Source organism: Peromyscus leucopus, chromosome 3 (assembly GCF_004664715.2).
Source record: "Peromyscus leucopus breed LL Stock chromosome 3, UCI_PerLeu_2.1, whole genome shotgun sequence".
Taxonomy (NCBI): Eukaryota; Metazoa; Chordata; class Mammalia; order Rodentia; family Cricetidae; genus Peromyscus; species Peromyscus leucopus.
Genome location: NC_051065.1, coordinates 58,666,685 through 58,678,241, shown reverse-complemented (window position 1 = coordinate 58,678,241; position 11,557 = coordinate 58,666,685).

Below are 11,557 nucleotides of genomic sequence, written 5' to 3'. Positions count from 1 at the left end.
CACAGCATGCACATGGGGGTCAGAGAACACCTTTTGGAAATCAGTTCCCTCCTTCCATCATGTGGGTCTTGCGGATTAAACTCGGGTTGTCAGGCTTGGTGGCTGGTGGCCATCTCATTCTTCCCGTCCCTTCTGACTTTATTTTCCCAGGGACTGGGCACTGGTGATCCGTTGGAGTTTAGATCCGTTAATGGCTAAGACATGGCTGTCTACACAGTTCCTTTTCCTTCCCTCCACTTCCTTCTCATCCCTCAGGCCCTGCTCTCAGCCTTCTGCAATGCCTCCTGGGGGCGCAGGAGAACTTTCGGTGCTGGTAGATATGTTCTGTATCTGGGCTATGCAATAGTGTGGCCGTGTGATGCTATGGAGTGCCTGAATAGGCTACTGCATCCAGAATCTGTGTTTTACACTATAATTAAGTTATGGCAAGATAAATAGCCATATTCATATTTTAACCATAAGGCAACTTGTGTGCATTCATAAAATTCTCAGGATAGTTTATATCAATGGCTTTGTCTCTGTGATTATCCCCAGCTCTCCAACACCAAGTATCCCTCTATTGGGGATCCTGACTGACCTGGCAGTGGGCTGGGTGAACCCCTTAAAGGCCTTTGCTATCTGCCCCTCCCTGGATGGGGCCTTTCCTCTCATTGCCCCTAAGCCCGAGGATAAAGTGGGATCCTGAAACTCAGTGGTTCTTCTGATCCCTAACCTGGGATGCCTGGTTGGAGCCTCAGAAGTCAGACCTGAAGAGAGACATACTCAATGGGGTTTAACAGACATCTCCAAAAAAGTGTAAGTAGTTAGTTGTCTTAGCATTGGCCACACATGTTATTAACGGACTCTCAAGTTGCATCTCAAAAGGTTGCCGAGCCTTTTTTCCCTTCTCTTTCCCATTTGATGAGAAACCATGAGGCGGCTCTGGAGACAGCTTGACGGCATTATGACCCGACAAGGTAAAGCCAGAAGGCACACGAGTTGTTTAAGGGGTTTTGGATACATCTCTCCCTTGTAAGTGGGATTTTTTGGTGAGGTTCCTAGAAAACTGTGGACTCAAGGCTGGGAAGGGAGACAGCCTCAAGTAGTTGCTAATTGTGTTAGAATTCTTCCCTGCTGCTGGTAGAGGCTTCAGTTGGGTTGCAGGTTGGGATCTTCTTGCCCCTTCTCGTTTCCCCAAGATTTTCCTGGCCTTTCTATCCTGTCTTATAAACAGTTAGCAGTCCCAGTTTTTTTAATGTGTAGCTAGCGTTTTCCTGCCTTGCCCACAGTCAGGACAAATCTTTGTCACCCGCCAGTCCCACAGCCGCTCAGATCCAACCAAGTAAACACAGAGACTTATATTGCTTACAAACTGTATGGCCGTGGCAGGCTTCTTGATAACTGTTCTTATAGCTTAAATTAATCCATTTCCATAAATCTATACCTTGCCATGTGGCTCGTGGCTTACCGGCATCTTCACATGCTGCTTGCCATGGCAGCGGCTGGCAGTGACTCCTTCTTATGGTGGTATTCTAATTGTACTGAAATGTGATTTTGATTGTATGTTAATAAATAAAGTTGCCCAGGGGTCAGAGCTATTAGAGCCATAGAAAGAGCGTGGCGGTGGTGGCACATGCCTTTAATCCCATAGATCTCTGTGTGTTCAGGAATGCAGCCAGCATTGGAGACATACAACTTTAAGACCTAGAGGGCTGTACTTACAGGCAGTGACGAGGCAGTCATGTGTTTGGGTTTACAACCAATGAGAAGGCAGAACAGAAAGACTATATAAAGACATACACACAGGAAATAGCTCTCTTTCTGGGAGCTAGGAGCACCGCAGGAGGAAGGGTAAGATTTTAGCTCTGAGCTCTGACCTCTTGGCTTTCTCTTTTACATTGGTTCTGTGTTTCTTTTTTTTCTTTTCTTTTCTTTTTTTTTTTTTTTTTTTTTTTTTTTTTATTTTTCGAGACAGGGTTTCTTTGTGTAGCTTTGTGCCTTTCCTGGGACTCACTTGGTAGCCCAGGCTGGCCTCGAACTCACAGAGATCCGCCTAGCTCTGCCTCCCGAGTGCTGGGATTAAAGGCGTGTGCCACCACCACCCGGCTGTTCTGTGTTTCTTATTTAATAAGACGGTTGGTTACATCTACACCTTCTGCCTTCCTGTTCTTTCTTTTCTCCTCTCTGTTAGTCCCGCCTATACTTCCTGCCTAGCCACTGGCCAATCAGTGTTTTATTTATTGACCAATCAGAGCAACACATTTGCCATACAGAACATCCCACAGCATTAATGTCTCATATTTTAGACAGAGACGATTTCATCATCCGCAGGCGAGGACAATGTTATCTTTTCCTTCCTGGTTTGTGTGTGTTTTATGCCCTTTCCTCATCTTGCCACATTAACTAAGACTTCTAGGACAGCACTGACAGGAAGTGGAGGAGACGACTTCCTGTCACTTCCTCATCTTAGTGAGATCTTTTACCTTTCTTGATGAGCGTACTATGGAGACCAGGCTAGACCCTAACTAGCCTTGAGCCTCCTGCCTCTACCAGTGAAGGCACTCTGGTCCAGATAGGCATACCCTTAAATGAGCCTTGCCCTTCAAGTTTCCAGCACCTCCCCACACCATTACCTGAAGACCAAAGCTTTATGCATATGTACTTTGGGGGCACATTTAAGATCCAAGTATATCAGTTATTTTCTCAGTGACTTCCTTTGCGTTTACCCATGGACAGTGTACTATACTACATTCCTGTCCCATCTAGGCAAGGTGTCTTTGGGTCAAAGGTCCCCAGGAAGTAGGACTGAGACACTGAGATGCCCATGAGATGCTGAAGTTAGGGATGCAGGAGCTGTAGCTTTGGTGAGATTTCACAGAGCTCTACAACCCAAGGAATCGCCCCAGATCGTATGAGTAAGGACAGTGTCGATGTCCTTGGAAATACATGTGTTGACTGCAGCAATGGCTGCTGTCAGGTTCCCCTGGTGATCACTCGACTGCTTGCTATCTGCGCCCGACCATGTACCAGAATGGACCCCTGAGCTGTCCAACGAGGTTATCTAAGCCCGGCGCCTCCTTTCCTGAGCACTGTGAAACAGGGCGGAGCTGGGACACGCTGGAGGGCAGGTAGGGGAATGAAGGGCACACCATGAGGTCTGAGTGCAGGGAGCGTTGGAATTAAGGGGCTGTTGAGGGTTCCTGACTCCTCTATTCTTCGGGGTTCTGCCCTCCAGCCCTCAGCCAGGCCCCTGCCCCTCATTTTAGTGATGCTCAGCTTCCTGCATGTGGAATCCAGTAACAAGAGTTGCTACCTGCCGAGGTCTGGTTCAAGGCAGAGGAAGAGGCACACAGTCTGAGGACCCAGGGGAGAGACCCCTAAGGAGGAGACCAGACTTGGGCCGTCGACCTCCCATTCTATCCCTCCCCCTCCCTCCCCGGCTGTAGGGCTGTCCTTTATGCCTCAGAGCTTTGGCGCCTCCTGTAGTAAGTCTGGAGGTGTGACTCACAAGCCGAGCAGGACTTGTGGCAATGTGGTAGACAGAATACACCTGCACACCTCTGCAGGTGTCGATCACTATGCCAGGCCCTTCCCGGTCCTGCCAGGGGCGGGAGGCAAGTCTGTCCCACCAGCCCTGTCTCCGTGGCAGTCTGAAAATGTCTGTGGTCATTCTCTGTTCCTCCCACCAGGAGGCGTGCATGGGGGAATTCAGCAGCTGCCCTGCAGATGTGCACACTGTGCTAACCACAGTTCTGCACACAGCTGTCCCTCCTACCTCCTGAAGAACTCACACCCAGCTGACTCCCAGAAACCCAGCTGGAGGAGGTCGTTCTTAGGGACCCATCCCTTGAGAAGGTGTCTGGGAAGGGCTTACAGGTTCCCCGGTGCCTGGCAGGGGTACCGTGATGGCCCATCTTCATTGTTAACTTGACTGGGTTTAGAATCACAAGGAATCATACCTCTGGGTGTAATTGCAGGGGTGTTTGCAGAAAGGCTTAACCGGAGAGGGAAGATCTGTCCCCAATATGGGTGGCATCGTCCCGTGTGCCGGGGTCATTTTGACACTACCCCCTCCCTGCTTGTGGCTGCCGTGAGGTCTCAGCCACTTTGCCCTCTTGCCGCTCTGCCTTCCCCATCACGGTGGACTGAACCCTCGAACCATCACATATTCAGTCATGGCAGCAAATAAACCCCCTAGTGCAGGTACCCTGGTCCTCATTCCACCCTGGTGACCCCTTCTCATGTCCACAGTTTACGTAAGGCCCAGAGCGAGGTCGCAGAAAATTGTCCTTAGTGACCTGGGCAACTACTCACCTGGTTCTTAGAGCCTGTGAGAATCAGACCCTCCTCACTTGTGTGTCATATTTCCATTCACAAATTTATCATTCGCTCAGGAACTCCCAGCCTGAACAAAGCTGGCATATTTGGCTGTTCCTGAGGTGAAGCTCGGGTGACAGTGGGTCCTAAAGGTCTCTCCCCATGCGGCTTCAGCTTCTTTCCATCTACCATCCTTCCCTGCGCCACACCCTCTGCCTTTTCCTGCCTTACTCCTACTCAGAGTGGGCAGTCACGTGGCCTACATGCCAGATGCCCTGTGGGTTCTGGGTCTGGCTCATGAGAGACATTTGCTGTAGTCAGGAGCACAAGAGAGTAGCCCGAGTAGAATTTCTTTTTTCTGCCGCCATCTGGTTGGACCCCAGCTTCTGAGGGCAGCCTTTCTGGGGGAGGCCTGGCTCTCCACTCACAGGACTTCCGATGTGCTTTTTCCCTGGTCATGCCTTCGTGGATGCTCCCTTCACAAAACTCACCTCCATTTAATATCACCTATGTCCTTCTGAGACCTCAATTCATGTGCCTGTCAGCTAAAGCTACCACATGAGGGCAGGCCTGGGTCTCTGGAACTTTCAAGAGTCCTGGAAATCCTTGGGGAGGAAGTCATAGGGAAGCAAGTTGAAGCATAACCCAGAGAAGCCAGGTAGAATTATTTCAATTTTTTTTTATTTTTAACTTTTTCCCTCTTCTTTATTCTCCTCCTTTTCCTTCTTTTCTTTTTGAGACAAAGCCTCATGTAGCCAAAGCTGGCCTTGAACTACAGTCATTTTGTCTTTATCTCACAACTGCTGGGATTACAAGGGTGTGCCATATTGCCTGACAATCTTCTTCACTTTTTTTAGGGTTGGGTGTTTAGTTCAGTTGCAGTGTTTGCCCATCACACATGAAGACCTGGGTTTGATCCCCAGAACCAGGTATGGTGGCACATATCTGTAATCCCAGCACTCAGAAGGCAGATATGTTTGAGACCAGCCTGGTATACATGAAACCCTGTCTCAATAAATTATTTTTAGTTTACGTATTGTCAAGTTCACACTTTGTCGATTATAGTTCTAAGGGTTTTTTTTGTTGTTGTTGTTTGTTTTTTGCTGCTGCTGCTTTTTTGAAACAGGGTTTCTCTGTGTAGCCCTGACTGTCCTGGAGCTCTCTCTGTAGACCAGGCTGGCCTCGAACTCACAGAGATCCGCCTGCCTCTGCCCCGAGTGCTGGGATTAAGGGCGTGCACCCCACCACCTGAGTTTTTGCAAAGGCACAGCTATGTTAAGACACGGGAACCATGCTGGTCACTCGGACTCTCCCCTTGAGATCAGCCAATCCCATACTCCCTGGGTCTCTTTTTGTTTCTCTGGTTTCTCAAGGGTGCTGTGGATATTGCTCTATATAAATAAAACACTGATGGCCAGTGACCAGGCAGGAAGTAGGTTGCCAGGCAGGAAGTAGGTGGGACAAGGAGAGAGGAGAATTCTGGAAGTGGAAGGCTGAGGAGGGAGACACTGCAGCCACCGCCAGGATAAGCAGCATGTAAAGACTCTGGTAAGCCACCAGCCACATGGCAAGGTATAGATTTATAAAAATGGGTTAATTTAAGATAAAAGAACAGTTAGCAAGAAGCCTGCCACGGCCATACAGTTTATAAATAATATAAGCGTCTGAGTGATTATTTTATATGTGGATTGTGGGACTGCGGGGCTTGGTGGAAGCTGGAGAGAAGCCCTCCAGCAACACAAGGGTCTCTTTCTAGCAAAGGCATCTCACTCTCTTACTTGCCACAGCATCTCAAGGACACAAAGCCACCTCGGATGCACAGGCAATATTGGGTCCCAAATGTGGGGAAGGCAGCTGCCAGCAGCTGGGTCCCTCTGGCCTCTCTCTTGCTATGTTTGGCTCAAGGGAAGGAAAAGAGAGCAAAAGGTGGGGGCATGTCTCAGGGGCAGCCTGTCATGGGGTCAGGAAGCTCTAGGCTCTCAGAGTGTGGGGATCTGCAAGCCCCCTTGGTTCCACCTCCTCTGGATATATAACCAGTGTGGTGGTTTGAGTGAAAATGGCCCCACAGAGTGCTAAAGAGGTCCCCAGGAATCCACAAAGATGACTCTACTGTAGACTACTGGCAATGGTTGAGAGAGTGCCTGAGCTGACCTGCTCTGGTGATCGGATGGCCGAACACCCTGGCTGTCATGATAGAACTCTCATCCAGTGACTGATGGAAGCAGATGCAGAGATCCACAGCCAGGCCCCTGGTGGAACTCCAGGAGTCCAATCGTTGAGAGAGAGGAGGGATTATATAAGCAAGAGATATCAAGACCACGACTGGAAAAAACACAGGGACAAATAGCTAAACTAGCGGAAACACACGAACTGCGAACCAATAGCTGAGGAGCCCCCATGGAACTGGAGTAGGCCCTCTGGATAAGTGAGACAGTTGATTAGCTTGAACTGTTTAAGAGGGCCCCAGACAGTGGGACCGAGACTTGTCCTTGGTGCATGAGCCAGCTTTTTGGAATTTAGGGCCTATGCTGAGACACTTTGCTCAGCCTTGGTGCAGGGAAGAGGGGACTGGACCTGCCTCAACTGAATCTACCAGGCTGGGCTGACTCCCCAGGGGAGACCTTGCCTTGGAGGAGGTGGGAATGGGAGTGGACTGGAGGGGAAGGCTGGGGGTGGGAGGAGGGAGGACAGAGGAATCTGTGGCTGATATGTGACATGACTAGAAAATCTCATATAAAATTAAAAAGAAAAAAAAAGAAAATGGCCCCATAGGCCCATAGGGAGTGACTATTAGGAGGTGTGGCCTCGTTGGAGGAAGTGTGTCACTGGGAGCCGGCTTTGAGGTTTCAAAAGCTCAAGCCAGGCTCAATGTTGCTCTCTCTTCCTGCTGCCTGTGGATCCAGATGTAGAGCTCTCAGCTCCTTCTCCAGCATCATGTCTGCTTGTGTGCCACCATGCTTCCTGCCATGATGACAATGGACTAAACCTCTGACCTGTAAGCCAGCCTTAATTAAATGTTTTCCTTTATAAGAGTTGCTGTGGTCATGGTGTCTCTTCACAGCAATAAAACCCTAACTAAGACAGCCAGGATGGGCGGTCACTAAATCAGCTGAGAAGCAACAGAATGTAGGACTCGCCCTATGGAACAACTGCTGATGTGCTTATTCTTGTCACCTGCACTGTGTGCAAGGCACTGGACCTGCCGCATCTTCATCCCGAGCAGTGCATTTTGTTGCTGACAGTGTATCGAGTCCACTTTACAGATGAGAACACTGAGATGTGAAGAGGCTGCAAGGGAAGCTAAGGTCAATCGCTGGCATCACTTACGGTCCCATTGCCCTGTTGCCATGTGCCTTCGGGTTAACCACCTCGTCTTGCTGAGTATCGGTGTCTTCAGGTGAAGAGCAAGCAGACCCTGCCCAGTGCATGAGAATGAAATATGGCCTCAGGTTTAACGGTAGCAGATGTGTGGAATATTCTCATAGGTCGAGTTGCGCCCTCTTTCCCCAAATTCGTGTATCAAAGTTCTACCCTCTAATGCCTCAGAACATGACTGTCTTTGGGAACAGGGTCACTGCACATGTGAGTAATTAAGTTGAGGTCATCAGAGGGGCCATGCTCCACTACAACTGGTTGTCTTGGTGGTACCGTGCTAGCTTATCACGCACAAGGCCCTGGGTGTGATCCCAAGTGCTTACTAAAGGCGGACCCGTGGGTGCAGAGTCATGTCCACAGAGAGGACGCCTGGACTTTGAGGATGAAGGCGAAGGTCTGGTGACATGTCTACCAGCAGAGGGTCTTCAGAGACAGTAACGAGAATGCACAGGATGAGGTGGACGACTTCGCTCAGTGGTGTACAGCCAGGTCCGGGGTTTGTCCTCAACACCGTTTTTAAAGAAGGATCTGGAGCAATATTAGTGGGTAAAAATACTTGCTGCACAAGTGTGAGGACCTGTGGTAGAAATCCCAGCGCACACACGTGTGGGGCAAAGCCTGAGGACCTGAGTATGATGCCTGGAATCCATGCTGGAAGGAGAGAACAAGATCCTGAAAGATGTCCTCTGACTACAAGTTCACAGCATCATGCACTTCCCTGTGTACATAACACACACACACACACACACACACACACGCTCACACACGCTCACACACGCTCACACGCTCACACGCTCTCTCTCACACACAGCAATAATAGTAAACAAGCTTTTAAAGTTATTTTAGCTGGGTGGACGCCTTTAATCCCAGCACTTGGGAGGCAGAGGTGGGTCAGTCTATGAGTTTAAGGCCAGCCTGGTCTACAGAGCGAGTTCTAGGACAGCCAGGGATAAACAGAGAAACCCTGTCTCAAAACAAACAAACAAACAAACATAAATAAATAAACATTTTTTGTTTTGTTTTTTCACAGGGTTTCTTTGTGTATCCTTGGTTGTCCTGGATCTCACTCTATAGACCAGGCTGGCCTCAAACTCACAGAGATCCTCCTGTCTCTGCCTCCTTAGTGCTGGGACTAAAGGTGTGTGCCACCATCACCCAGCAATAAAATTTACCACCTCTCCTCCCCTCCCCTCCCCCACCTCACCCTCACAGAAGTAAATTGAAAATTCATGAAGTTAGTTACCAGGGAACTCAGCTTATTTCTTTGGTAATGTGGCACAAATAACATCTACTGTCTAGTGACTGGCTACAATTAACCGCATTAAGATGTCAGAAGAGCTTAAACTGTGTCTGGCATATGTTGAGATCTTATTAGTGTAACCGTGTATCTGTCTGACTCTAAAGGGTTAAAATGTCACTTATGGTTTAGTTGATTTCAAAGCCCAGCATCTGATTTCATCAGCAATCCTCTCTCTCCTCCCCCTGGTGAGGGTGTGGGTTGGGGTGGAGGGAAGGTGTCAAGCTCATGCCTGCTTCTGGGTGGTTTAGGACAGGCTGTCGTGTGCAAGGGTCCCCACTTCTGTACTGTTGCTTTGCCCACCCTGAACTGCATCAGGCACCCAGGATGGAGTAAACTTGCCAAGACCCAAGGGAACAGGGGATGTTTGCCTTTGCTCCTGTGCCCAGGCCCGGGCCTCCTATAATCTGCTACTGCACAGAAAAGCTCTTAGAATTGGGGGGGGGGCTGGTATAGAGGCCTCTGGAAGAGGCCTGAGCTGGGGGGGCCTCTTCTTCCCACTCTTCCTGCATCTCCATCTTCCAGAAATGGCTCCTGGTCAAGCCATCCAGGCCTGGCAGCACCTCTGTGACTTTGGAAGTGCTGGTGAGGAAATGGAGGCTGGGAAACAGGAAAGGCCTTGTTGGAAGGACCCACCCACATGGGCAAAGGGTCTCCCTAGGCCCTTCAGCTCCTTCATGGTCCAGTGTGCCCACACCACCACAGTTTGGTTGGGCATCAGGATCTTAGCTTAGAAAACTGCAAAAAACACCGAGGATGCAGGACACTGGCCTTCAAAGAGCTGAACTCTAGGTCCACTCTAGTGAGGCCTGGCACCCTCCTCTTCCTGTAAAGCACCAAAGAAAGGAGAGGGCCCTGGCTGCATCCTCCCCGGGGCCCTTTGGCTCCCAGGTTCTCTGCTTTCTTCACTCTGAGGAGCTCCTCAGCTGGTTCCCGCGGGGCCCACCCATGACCACTGCAGGTGTCCCAGAAGGCTGAAGTTTTCATCCTCCTCCCCGCTTCCCTCCCTGCTGGGTACCTGCTGCATGAACCACAGCCTGTCCTCTAGACTGGTGGCAACAGGGAGGCCCTGTCCCTTCGATGACAGAGTCCAGTGATGGGGAGGGAAGTGTGTGGGGCAGTGCTTATGCTGAGTTTAGCAGATTCTATGACCAAGTTCAGGGAGTGTGGGAAGGGTGGCCATCTAACCCACCGGAGTCTGGGTGCCTTTCTAAGCAGGTCAAAAGTGGGGAGGATGCTAACGCTAAGTGACCCAAGGAAGGGCAACAGGAGAGGAATCCCAGGGGAAAGGGAGACATCTCCGCCACAGCCATTAAAGGGAATAATAAAAACCCTGGATGTGGGAGTTTAAATTGGGAGCTCCAAGAGGTCAGGAATACTGGAGTTGGGCGGGGGGTGCGTTCCTGAAGGCTTAGGGCCAACTTGAGCTGGCAAGTCCCAGGCCCAGGCGAAGGGGTAAAGTCAAAATGGAGTCCGCTCAGGACATGAGGGAAAGAAAGGGAAGTAGCATTTCTTTTTTTAGTAAGACAGAGAGCCAGCCCCGGGATGAAGTGGTGTCTGCACAACTTCCTAGGCCCCAGGCTGTGGAAGAGAGACTGAGTGTGGGTTGGCAAAGGTGAGGACCTCAGGTCTGGAGGGGCCCATGTGACAGCTCTGACTGAATGGGGGACTTCCAAGTCTTACCTCAGAAGGCTCAGAGGAGGCAGCAGTTAGTAAAAACAGGGAGGAAGCTCTGACAGCAGCGTCCACAGCACAGGTCATAAAACCACTGGAAAGTTCCAGTGAGCAGCTGGGTTACATCTGTCTCCGCTCTGAGTTCTCCGCTGACCCTGAGCAAAGCCGCCCCTGGGGTGGCCCCCAACACTTCTCCCAGGGCGCTGCCCGACAGGGGGTGAGTCTAATTGTCTCAACCCACAGACTGGAAGCTCCGGGACAGTGGGTTTGGGACAGAATAGATTTGTTTACCACACTCTGTCCTGGCAGATGCAAGGTGCTTGATTTAGCAAGCAACCTGACATTCTCCATCTGTGACAGGGATAAGACCATCTCGCTTTACAGATGGAGAGGGGAGTCCAGCAGAGGAGTGTGTCTTCTCACTTATGGAGAGGGGAGTCCAGCAGAGGAGTGTGTCTTCTCACTTATGGAGAGGGGCCTCCAGCAGAGGAGTGTGTCTTCTCACTTATGGAGAGGGGAGTCCAGCAGAGGAGGTGTGTCATGTCTCACACTTCCTGGAGGGTAGATCTGGGATTCGATCCCCAATTGGACTCAGTCCAGCTCGTGAGTTCTCGGAAATGTATGTCTGACAAACAGGCTAGCCTGGAGACCCTGCAAAGCCTGGGCCAGAGAAAATGGGGTTCCTGTAGGGAGGTGCTGGGCAGCAAAGGCTGCTGGCCTCTCCCAGGCCCTACCTGCAGTGGGCCGCAGCGGTGGGAGTCAGTTTGGCTTCTCCTTGTGCTTCTGCTCTCCTTCCGTCGCCGCTCACCCTGGGTTTCTTTCGGTTCCCTCTGGTGGCGTGGCTTCCTCTAACCCACTCTGTGCCTCTACTCATACCATGGCTTTGCCCAAAGCACACAAACGTACCTCTTATCA